Source organism: Chrysochloris asiatica, unplaced genomic scaffold (assembly GCF_000296735.1).
Source record: "Chrysochloris asiatica unplaced genomic scaffold, ChrAsi1.0 scaffold00007, whole genome shotgun sequence".
NCBI classification, from domain to species: Eukaryota; Metazoa; Chordata; class Mammalia; order Afrosoricida; family Chrysochloridae; genus Chrysochloris; species Chrysochloris asiatica.
Genome location: NW_006408525.1, coordinates 33,259,277 through 33,269,133, shown reverse-complemented (window position 1 = coordinate 33,269,133; position 9,857 = coordinate 33,259,277). Strand labels below are relative to the sequence as shown.

Below are 9,857 nucleotides of genomic sequence, written 5' to 3'. Positions count from 1 at the left end.
GGAAATGTCAAACTGAAAAGGATTGACATTCATATTCCGTGTCCAAAAGAGCATCTGGAAGTACAGTGTAGTCTGTGATAGGATAATATTTACATGCCTACAAGGGAGACCAGTCAATACCACTATTATTCAAATTTATGCGCCAACTATTAAAGTCAATGAGGAAATGATGATTCCTACCAACTTCTTCAGTCTGAAATTAATAAAAAAAACCCCCACAATCAGTATGCATTGATAATTACTGGTGACTGGAATGGGAATACTGGGAACAAAGAAGAAGGATCCATAGTTGGAAAATATGGCCTTGGTGATAGAAACGATGCTGGAAATTGCATGACAGAACTTTGTAGAACAACTACTTATCTGTTGCAAATATCTTTTTCAACAGCATAAATGGTGACTATTCAAGTTCATTACACAAGAATCAAATTGATTACATTTGTGAAGAGATGATGGAGAAGCTCAATATCAGCCAAAGCAAGGTCAGGGGCTGACTATGGGAGAGACAATCAAATGTTTGTATGTAAGTTCAAGCCGAAACTGAAGAAAATTAAAACAAGTCCATGAAAACTAAATATGACCTTGAGTATATACCAAGTATATAGTATAGAGTATATACCATCTCAAAAACAGATTTAATGCATTAGACACTAATGACCAAAGGTGAGAAGAGTTGTGGCATGACATCAAGAACATCATACAAGAAGAAAGCAAAAGATCATTAAAAAGAGAGGAAAGAAAGAAAATACAAAAAAAAAAAAAGGATTTTAGAGGACACTCTGAAACTTGCTCTTGAGTGTAGAGACGCTAAAGAAAATAGAAGAAATGAGGAAGCAAATGAGCTGAACAGGAAATTTCAAAGGCCAGTTCGAGAAGACAAAGGCCAGTATTATAACGAAATGGGCAACGAATTGGAGTTGGAAAGCCAAAAGGGAAGAACATGCTCAGCATTTCTAAAGCTGAAAGAACTGAAGGAACAATTGAAGCCTTAGGTTGCAATATTGAAGGATATTGAATGATGTAAAAAATAACAGAAGAAGATGAACACAGAGTTATAACAAAAATAACATGTCTATGTTCAATAATTTCAAAAGATACTTATGATCAAGAACCAGTGGTCACCCATCTTCATTGCAGCACAATTTACCATAGAAAAAAATGGAGACAGCTTAGATATCAATGGAAGAATGGTTAACATACTTTGGTATATACACACAAAAGAATACTATACAGTGTTGAAGAATAAAGATGAATCTGTGAAACACTTCTTAATATGGAAGAACCTGACAGACTATGATGAAATAAGTCAAAAACAAAGTGGAGGGTCAGCAATAAAGAAGAAGGCCCCCAATGAGATGGACTGGCACAGTAGCAGCAACAATGGGCTCAAAGCATGGTAATGATTGTGAGGTTGGTGCAGGACCAGGCAGTGTTTCGTTCTGTTGTGCATAAGGTCGCTGTGAGTTGGTACTGACTCAATGGTACCTAGTAACAACAAAAACAACAACGTGTGTGGAAGAAAGAAGAGTGATGAAAATTGAAGATGTTTGGAATCAATACGTCTAATGGACTAATGTAAGAAGTGAACATCAGTCACCAACACTGTGCCCAGAAGTAGATGTTGTTTGGCTACCTCTACCAACTGCTCCAGAAGGAATTACATTAGAAGGTCCCAGATAGAATAGGAGAGAACATGGAACAAAACTCAAAATTATTTAAAAAAGGACCAGGCTTACTGGTCAGACAGAGAAGGGAGGAACCAGGGACTATGACCCTTGGCCACCTTTCAGGTCTGGAATGGAACTCATGCTTGTGGCCCAATTTTCAGTTAAGCAGTAGATAGGCATACAGGGGACAACAACACTGCTAAGGTATGCTCATCATGGAATGATCAACATTCACTGTGAAAAGGGCAATATTTATCTAAGGATAAAGTTGAGGGAGGATGGGAAGGAAATAAGAACCACAGGGGAAGAAATGGAATGACTGTTGTTACTTGGAGGGGACTGCAATCACTGAGATGAAACAAAGAGGATGATTTGTTGAATGTAAAATTAATGCTCTTCTCTGTGAATGTTCACTCAATGCACAATGCTTAATAACCTCCCAAAAAACAATGGTAATGAAGGAGTAAGTTGAAGCTTTGCTGAAGGCATTGGCGAAAAACAAAGCCCTAGGAATGAATGGACTACAAAGAGAAATCTTTCAATAAACTGATGGAGCTCTGGAGGCACTCACTTGCCTATGCCAAGAAACTTGGAAGACAGAGATCCAGCCAACTGACTGGAAGAGATTCATATTTGTGCCCATTCCAAAGAAAGGTGATCCAACAATATTGAAATCATTGAATAGTATCATTAATATTGCCTCCAAGTAAAACTTTGCTGAAGATAATTAAATAACAGTTGCAGCACTATATTAACAAAGAGCTGTCAGAAAATCAAGCTGGATTCAGAAAAAGATGTAGAACTAGAGATACCATTGCTGAGATCAAATGGATCTTGATTGAAAGCAGAGACTACCAGAAAGATGTTTCCCTGTGCTTTATTGACTACGCAAGGGCTTTTGATAGTGTGGATCTTCACAAGCTATGCACAACATTGGGGAGTATGAGTATTCCAGAATATTTAATTGTGCTCATGAGGAACACGTACATAGACCAAGCAGCATTTGTTTGAACAGAACAAGGGACCACTGAATGGTTTAAGATTAGGAAAAGTGTATGCCTGGGTTGTATTCTTTCACCATACTTAGTCAATCTGTAGGATGAGCAAATAATCCAAGAAACTGGATTATATGAAGAAGAACCTGGCATTAAGATTGGAGGATGACTCATTAATAACATGAAATATGCAGATGGCAAAGCCTTGCTTGCTGGAAGTGAAGAAGGCTTGAAAGGCTTACTTAAGAAGATCAAAGCCTTCTGTATGTATTGAATCTCAATATAAAGGGAATGGAAATCCTCACAACTGAACACAGAATGAAGTTGTCAAAAGCATCATTTTGCTTAGATTCACAATCAGTGATCATAGAAGCATCAGCCAAAAAATCAGGTGACACATTGCATTAGGCAAATATGCTTCAAAAGGCCTATTTAAAGTGCTAAAGAGTAAGGATGTTGCTTTGAGGACTAAAGTGTGTCCGACCCAAGTCATGGTTCAATCTTCTCATATGCATGTGAAAATTGAAATATGAATAAGGAAGATCATAGAAAGACAACTGTGGAGGTAATTAGAAATGGTTTCTTTGGGTTTGATCCTGACTAAGTCTATATAGTACAAGAGTAATATATGCTCGTTATAAGAAATTGAAAGAATATAGAAATAAATTAATAAAAGGTGAGGTCTATATATCTGATTCTTTCCTAGTTTTATTCGCTACATGTAATCAGTGTTAACATTTTGGTAATTATCCTTTCAGATATTTTCCTGAATATACAAAGACACATTTTCTTTAAAACAGAAATGTAATAATACTATACATTTTTATGCCACTTGCTTTTAAAGCTTAATATATCCCGGACATATTTTTAATTTGATGTTAATGAGTTTTAAAGACAGCTGAGCAACTGTCCAGTGAATGATGTTGCTATTGTTGATAAGTGCCATAATGAATGATGGCAGAGAAGAATATTAATGTCATATTTTAAACTAATGAAGAGGTTTAACTATGTTGCTTGAATTCCCAGAGTAGTTTTCTCTCTTACTGATCAAATTGTCTGCATGACTTCTATCACTATGCAGATGAAGGTTTCCTTTCTTGTTTGTTTGTAAAGATTTTACAAAAACCTGAAAAAACCATAGGAATAAATTCCAATATACAAGATGAAAGGATCTCTGATGAAATTCTGACACACCTAAAGAAAAATGTGACTGTAAGATCAATACACACAAGGGAAAATATAAATGCAAAGACTGAGACTGTCCACCTTACTGTCTCATTACATTATTACCCACCTTGAAAAGACTTCAAACCTTTCATCAATCTGTTCATGAAGAATTTTTTATTGCCTGTAAGAAAAGGCATAGATCAGGACAGAGAGTGACTGACTCACAAAGAGAATATAAGATTTCGTTTCCTTTATGTGAGTGATTTTAGAGATCTATTTTCCTTCCCCTTCAAACCATGAGAGTTAAGCAACAAAGAATGTTCCTACCATTATGGTATAAAAGGTAGCCTGGTATAGAGCCTAAGGGTTTGGGTTCAAATTCTTGCTTTAGTAGTAGTTTGGTGGCTTTCATCTAATTATTTACACTTTCTGTGCCTCAAATTTCTATACTGTACTATCAGGATCATTTGTCATCACTGTATGTGGTGAGGACAGTACCTGATACATCATTTGGGTTATGTTCAGTAAAGCTACTTATTATTATTATTTTTTTTTTACATACAAGGCAATTGTTGGTTTGTATGTTTCCAAGCTGAAATGCACATACTTAGGTTTTCCTTTTCTATTTTCTGTTTCTCCTATTCTTTATTTCTAGACATTTCCATTACTGTACTCCATTCCATCTTCTTTAACATATTAATTCTAAAGTCTGACATATCTGTGGTCTAATGGGGCTCTTAAGGACACACTTAGTCCATGATGGCAAAACTTCTGATGGAAGATTTTGCCAATTTTCAAACAATATGGATAGATGTAATTTTCTAGCAGCTGGCATAAGAGTTCCTTTGTTGAGAAGACGTTTTCATAAGCTCACTTTGGGTAGATGTTGAGTCTTTATGTTTAAAGGAAGAAATAACACTTACAACAGGCTGAAGAGAGAAAGTTGACATTCTTTCGGAAATCATGGAAAACAGAGGGAAAAATTATCAGGGTTTATCACTGTGAGGGTTAAGGGTCAGGAAAAGGGAATCCTGCACATGGGAAGGGAGCGAGCAGGAGTTTCTCATGAGAACTGTTTCTTGAGGACTTTCTTCTCCCTTGCAAAAATTATTGGTAACCTCTGTTCCTTTTAGGGGTTGAAACTGCGCCCAGGTGTAGAATTATGGAGAGTAATAGACTGCAGTTGGTAGTCTATGCAAGGGTTCTGTTCATATGGAAACTAGAGCTGGAGGATGAGTACAAATAATACCTGAACATACACTACTTTAAATCATAAATTTCAACAGTAGAACCATACAACTAAGTCCTCACAATAGCAAATGCAGCTCACCATCAACTGGTAGTAATTTTTGCAATTGTAGGCATTCCTTATCATTGACTTCTATCCCCAAGTCTCCAAGAACATTTTTTAGATTACTGACATCAATTTTCTCCCCTTTGAAAAGATAGAATGTTTATAAGTGAGAATTTAAGAAATTAATAATTCAATATTTTGAATAGATTCAGGAGCTATGGTGATATATGTTTATACGTAGCTTATATAGCATCACTCCTAGTGTAAACATGTAAAAATACAGTGGGTTAAGAAAGAAGTCAAAGCAAATCTTGATTCTATGATATTGAAATAAGCAAAGATCTTTAATTTTGGGAATAAGCTCTTTGCAAGCCCTATACAGAGTTGCTATGAGTTGGAATTGACTCCACAGCACTTAACAACAACAACGATGTGCAGAAAAAAATTTAGTTACCAAATTGGATAATGAATTGGTAATAGAAATCATTTTGGCAAGAGATATTACAGTGAGTTAAGTAATTGATTATGAAGACAATATCATGAGCTTTCCAAATTTTTGCCTTGTTTATTAAAGTACTTACTTAAAATCTAGCTATTTACATGTAGGCAAAAAGAAATGAAAAAAATACAAATGAAAAAAAAAAATCTCAGCAACATAGAGGGTTTACTAGTAAGAGTAAGTCATGTTTTATTTTTAAAGCAAAGATAATCCAAGGGTAAAAGAATCTTATGAGGCATAAATATTTTAGAATAATTAGGAAAATTATCAATGAGAGGCTACTAGGAAAAGAGCATATAAATACAATTTATTGTAAAGTGCTAGAGTTTTAGTGTTATAGAAACTTACCTGTAAAATCTTTCATTCTTGGTACTATGTTTTTCAGATTAATCTTCCCATCAACTGCAAAACACAGAGCAGTCACAGAACAACAGTGAGACTTCGGCTTTCCTTTCCTAAGATACCTACTTCCAACTAGTATGTGGATTTCATCTCGAATGTTAGTTCCAGACTGTCATAATTTTTAAAAACAATATTTATTTATACGTACAATAAGTTCTTTCCTCCACAATATTTCTTGCATCCCATGACTTCCTTCTGCATTCATTTTTCTTTTTATTAGAATATATGAGGGGGCTTCAAAAAGTTTGTGAAAATTGGAATGAAATGATAATGAAATTTCCCCATGAACTTTTAGAGACCCTTTTGTATCTTCTAGCAGTCCATTTAGAGAGGTCTGTTAGTTAATACAGGAACCCTGGTGGCGCTGTAAGATAAACACTAGACTGCTAAGTAAAAGGTTAGCTGTTCAAACCCACAAGCCATCTGTGGGAGAAAGATGAGGCTTTCTGTTCCTGAAAACATTCACAGCCTTGAAGTCCTATACAGGTTTGCTATGAGGCGGAACTGATTCAGCGACACTTAACACCAAACATTTAAGAGTCTCAGAAGTCCTAGTGAGGGTTGCTATGTGTCAGAATTGACGACATGGTACCAGGTTTTGTTGTTAGCTCCTCCCCCCCCACACCCCCTCTTTTTTTTTTTTTTTTTGTAGCTAATATATTTGGAGTTTCTGTATGTCTGAAAAGGTCTATTTCACTCTGGCGCTGTGGGTTAATGTGTTAGACTTCTCCTTGGAAGTCCTATACAGGGTCACTATGGGTTGGAACTGACTCGACGACACTAAGGACAACAACAACTTGAGCACCCACTTAGCTGGGTTTGTTGTTGTTGTTAGATGCTATCGAGTTAGCTCTTACTTATAGAGACCCTATGAACAATAGAATAAAATATTTAGTAACAATAACAACATAGTGAAAATAATCTACTCACTTTCTATCATTCCTTGTCAAATCTCTTTTCCTGTCACTTACTGTTTTCTGTTTCTTTTCAATCTAATTCTATCTTCCTTTTGTTATTCTTTCTTTGACCTGAGTATGATCTAGTATCACTTTCACCAGGTGGAAGATGTTACTGCTCTTTGGTTAATAAAGAGATGGAATTTGCTTTACTTGAGACCTGAATTTTGGTACAGGTTTTCCAAAATAACTTACAGAGACCAAATAAGCACTATCTTTGGTCTATGAATTCTCTGAAATCCAAGTTGTATTAAAGGGCACAGATTTTAATCTATAGTACTCACCATCAACTGGCAGATTTTGTGAGAAATCTTCAAATTCTTTTTGTGTGAGTTCAAGCCCCATATTTTCCAGAAATGTGTCCAGGTTAGTATTATCTACTTTCCCTCCTTAGGAGAGACAAAGCATCATGGAAAAAATAAGACACCAAGATATGAAAATTCGTATTAATTCCAGAGTGTTATATCACTTTTATTGTAAAGCCACAAGACCCACTCAAGGAAATAATAAGGGTCAATGTTAAAACTAGAATCTCATCCTCTAACTAAATTTTTTGTTCATATAAGCATAGTCCAAGGAGCTCTGGTAGTGTAGTGGTTACGAATCAGGCTGCTAACCTCAGGGTCAGCAGTTCAAAACTACCAGCTGTTCCACAGGAGAAACATGAGGCTTTCTGCTCCCGTAAAGATTTACATCCTCGGAAACCCTGTACAGGGTCACTATGAATTGGAACCGACTCCACAGCACATAACAACAACAACAACAAGGGAGCTGAGAAAATTCTAGTGAACTATGGTATAATAGATCTAACATATACTCGGGAAATATACAATGGGATTTCCAATTTAATAAAACAGAACTCCTATAAATGAAAAATTGGAGAACATCTAGGATTTATCTGTTTTGTCATCAGATTTTTTTACTCACTTTTAAGAGTCTTTATACCATCCTGCAACTTTTTTTTATATACCTTTCCTTCAGCTGTAAGAAGAAAAGGCATAATTCAGGGCAAAGAAAAACAATATGAAAATTCACTTCAACAATAAAGCTTCTACAACTCTTCCCCTAATCCCATAATTTTAAAACACAGATTTGCTCTGAAATGTATCTAATTTTCATTCAAATAATAGCAAGCAGTTTATCTGAAGACTATAATGAAGCAAATCTGCCCACTGTTGTACAAAAGCCAATGATTATCGACTTAAAATTTATGAAACACATATCCCATTTAACTTATTTTTATCTCTGACTTTTCTCCCTTTCCTTACACCGTTTAGCTTTCCAGTTTTACATGTTCCCACTTCCTTGCAGGAATTTCAGTGGATTTAAAGACAAGAATACATATTTCTGAGTCTTATGGGCAGGAATCATGACTAAAAGTAGCTATTGATTAGTAAAATCACAATTAAGTGACCCAGATTTTTCTTTAGCAAAAATTGAGTAACTCTAATTTCAAAATTTAACTTTTAAAAAACCTGATAACAATTTGGTGTTATTTAAGAAGAAAATCTCTCATTCAAGCACTTTTAAGCCCCTGAAGGATACATATTTTTAAATCCTTACCATCCAGTGGAAGAATTTTTACTAAATCATAGTAGTCCTTATCTGTGACCTCTAGTCTCATGTCTCTAAGAACATTTTCTAGGTCACTGGCATCTATTTGTTTTCCTAGAGAAAGAAAGAAATGGTGACCTATTCAAATAATTACATCCATCATTAATATTCATTACCTAAATTTTGAGTTTTCTTATGTCTTGTACAGACTTAGCATGTCTGTTTATTTTTCAACTATAGGTAATTTAACACATTTAGATAAAAATGTTTAACTAATGAAAGAATAGACTGGTAAAGTCAACAAAGAAGGAAATTAAAAAAGATAAAAATACAACTTAAATAATTTCTCACAGTTACTTGTATACTAATGTTTATTGTAGCACTAGTCACAATAGCCAAAAGGTGGAAACAGTCTAAATGTTTATCAACAGTTAAATAGATAAACAAAATGTGCTACCTACATACAATGGTACAGTAATCAGCCATAAAGAAACACAAAGTTCTGATAGTACACAATTATGTGGATGAATCTTGAAATTATTATGCTGAGTGAAATAGTCACAAAATGACAAATATTATACAGTTCCATTTACAAGAAATACCTAGAATATGTAAGTACATAGAGACCAAAGTTTTTTAGTGGTTACCAGTGGTGGGTGGGAGAATGGGAGATAATACTTAATACTTAAAGAATACCGAGTTTCTGTTAAGGGTGATGAGAAAATTTGGGAATGACTAAAGATGAGGGTTGAATAACGTCATAAATATAATTAATGTCACTGAGTTGTACATGTGAAGATGGTTGAAATGGCAAATGTTTTGTCACCTATTATTTATCACAATAAAAAAGAAATTTCTCTCTTACCGAAAACATAATCCAATTCTTCCATCAATTTATTTAATTTGACCTTCCCTTTACCTATAAGACAAAGCAGAATTCAGAGACTAATAATGCCAATCTTAGAAAAAAAATATAAAAATACTTAAATGATTAAGCAGAACCTAATTGAGGACTGGAGTCCTGGTGTGGTGCCGTAGGATAAGCACTGGAATGCTAACTCCAAGTTCAGCAGTTCAAACTCACTCCTGGGAAATCTTATACAGTGTCACTATGAATTGGAACTGACTAGAAGGCACTTAACAACACCACCATTCAAAGACTGGGGCAGTATGGTGGCTTTATAGGATAAGCACTGGACTGCTAATCACAAGGTTGGTGGTTTGAGCCCAGGGAGAAAGATGAGACTTTTAAAAAGATTTTACAAACTGACTTGACAGCACTTAACAAACAACAATTATAACAATCAAAGATTATTCATTATA

General features: G+C 35.0%; 1 pseudogene; it reads left to right on the top strand.

Annotated features, from left to right (window-relative positions):
• Window positions 1–5,075, top strand: part of LOC102827441 — a 28,044-nt pseudogene extending 22,969 nt beyond the window's left edge.
• Window positions 5,076–9,857: the final 4,782 nt, after the last annotated feature.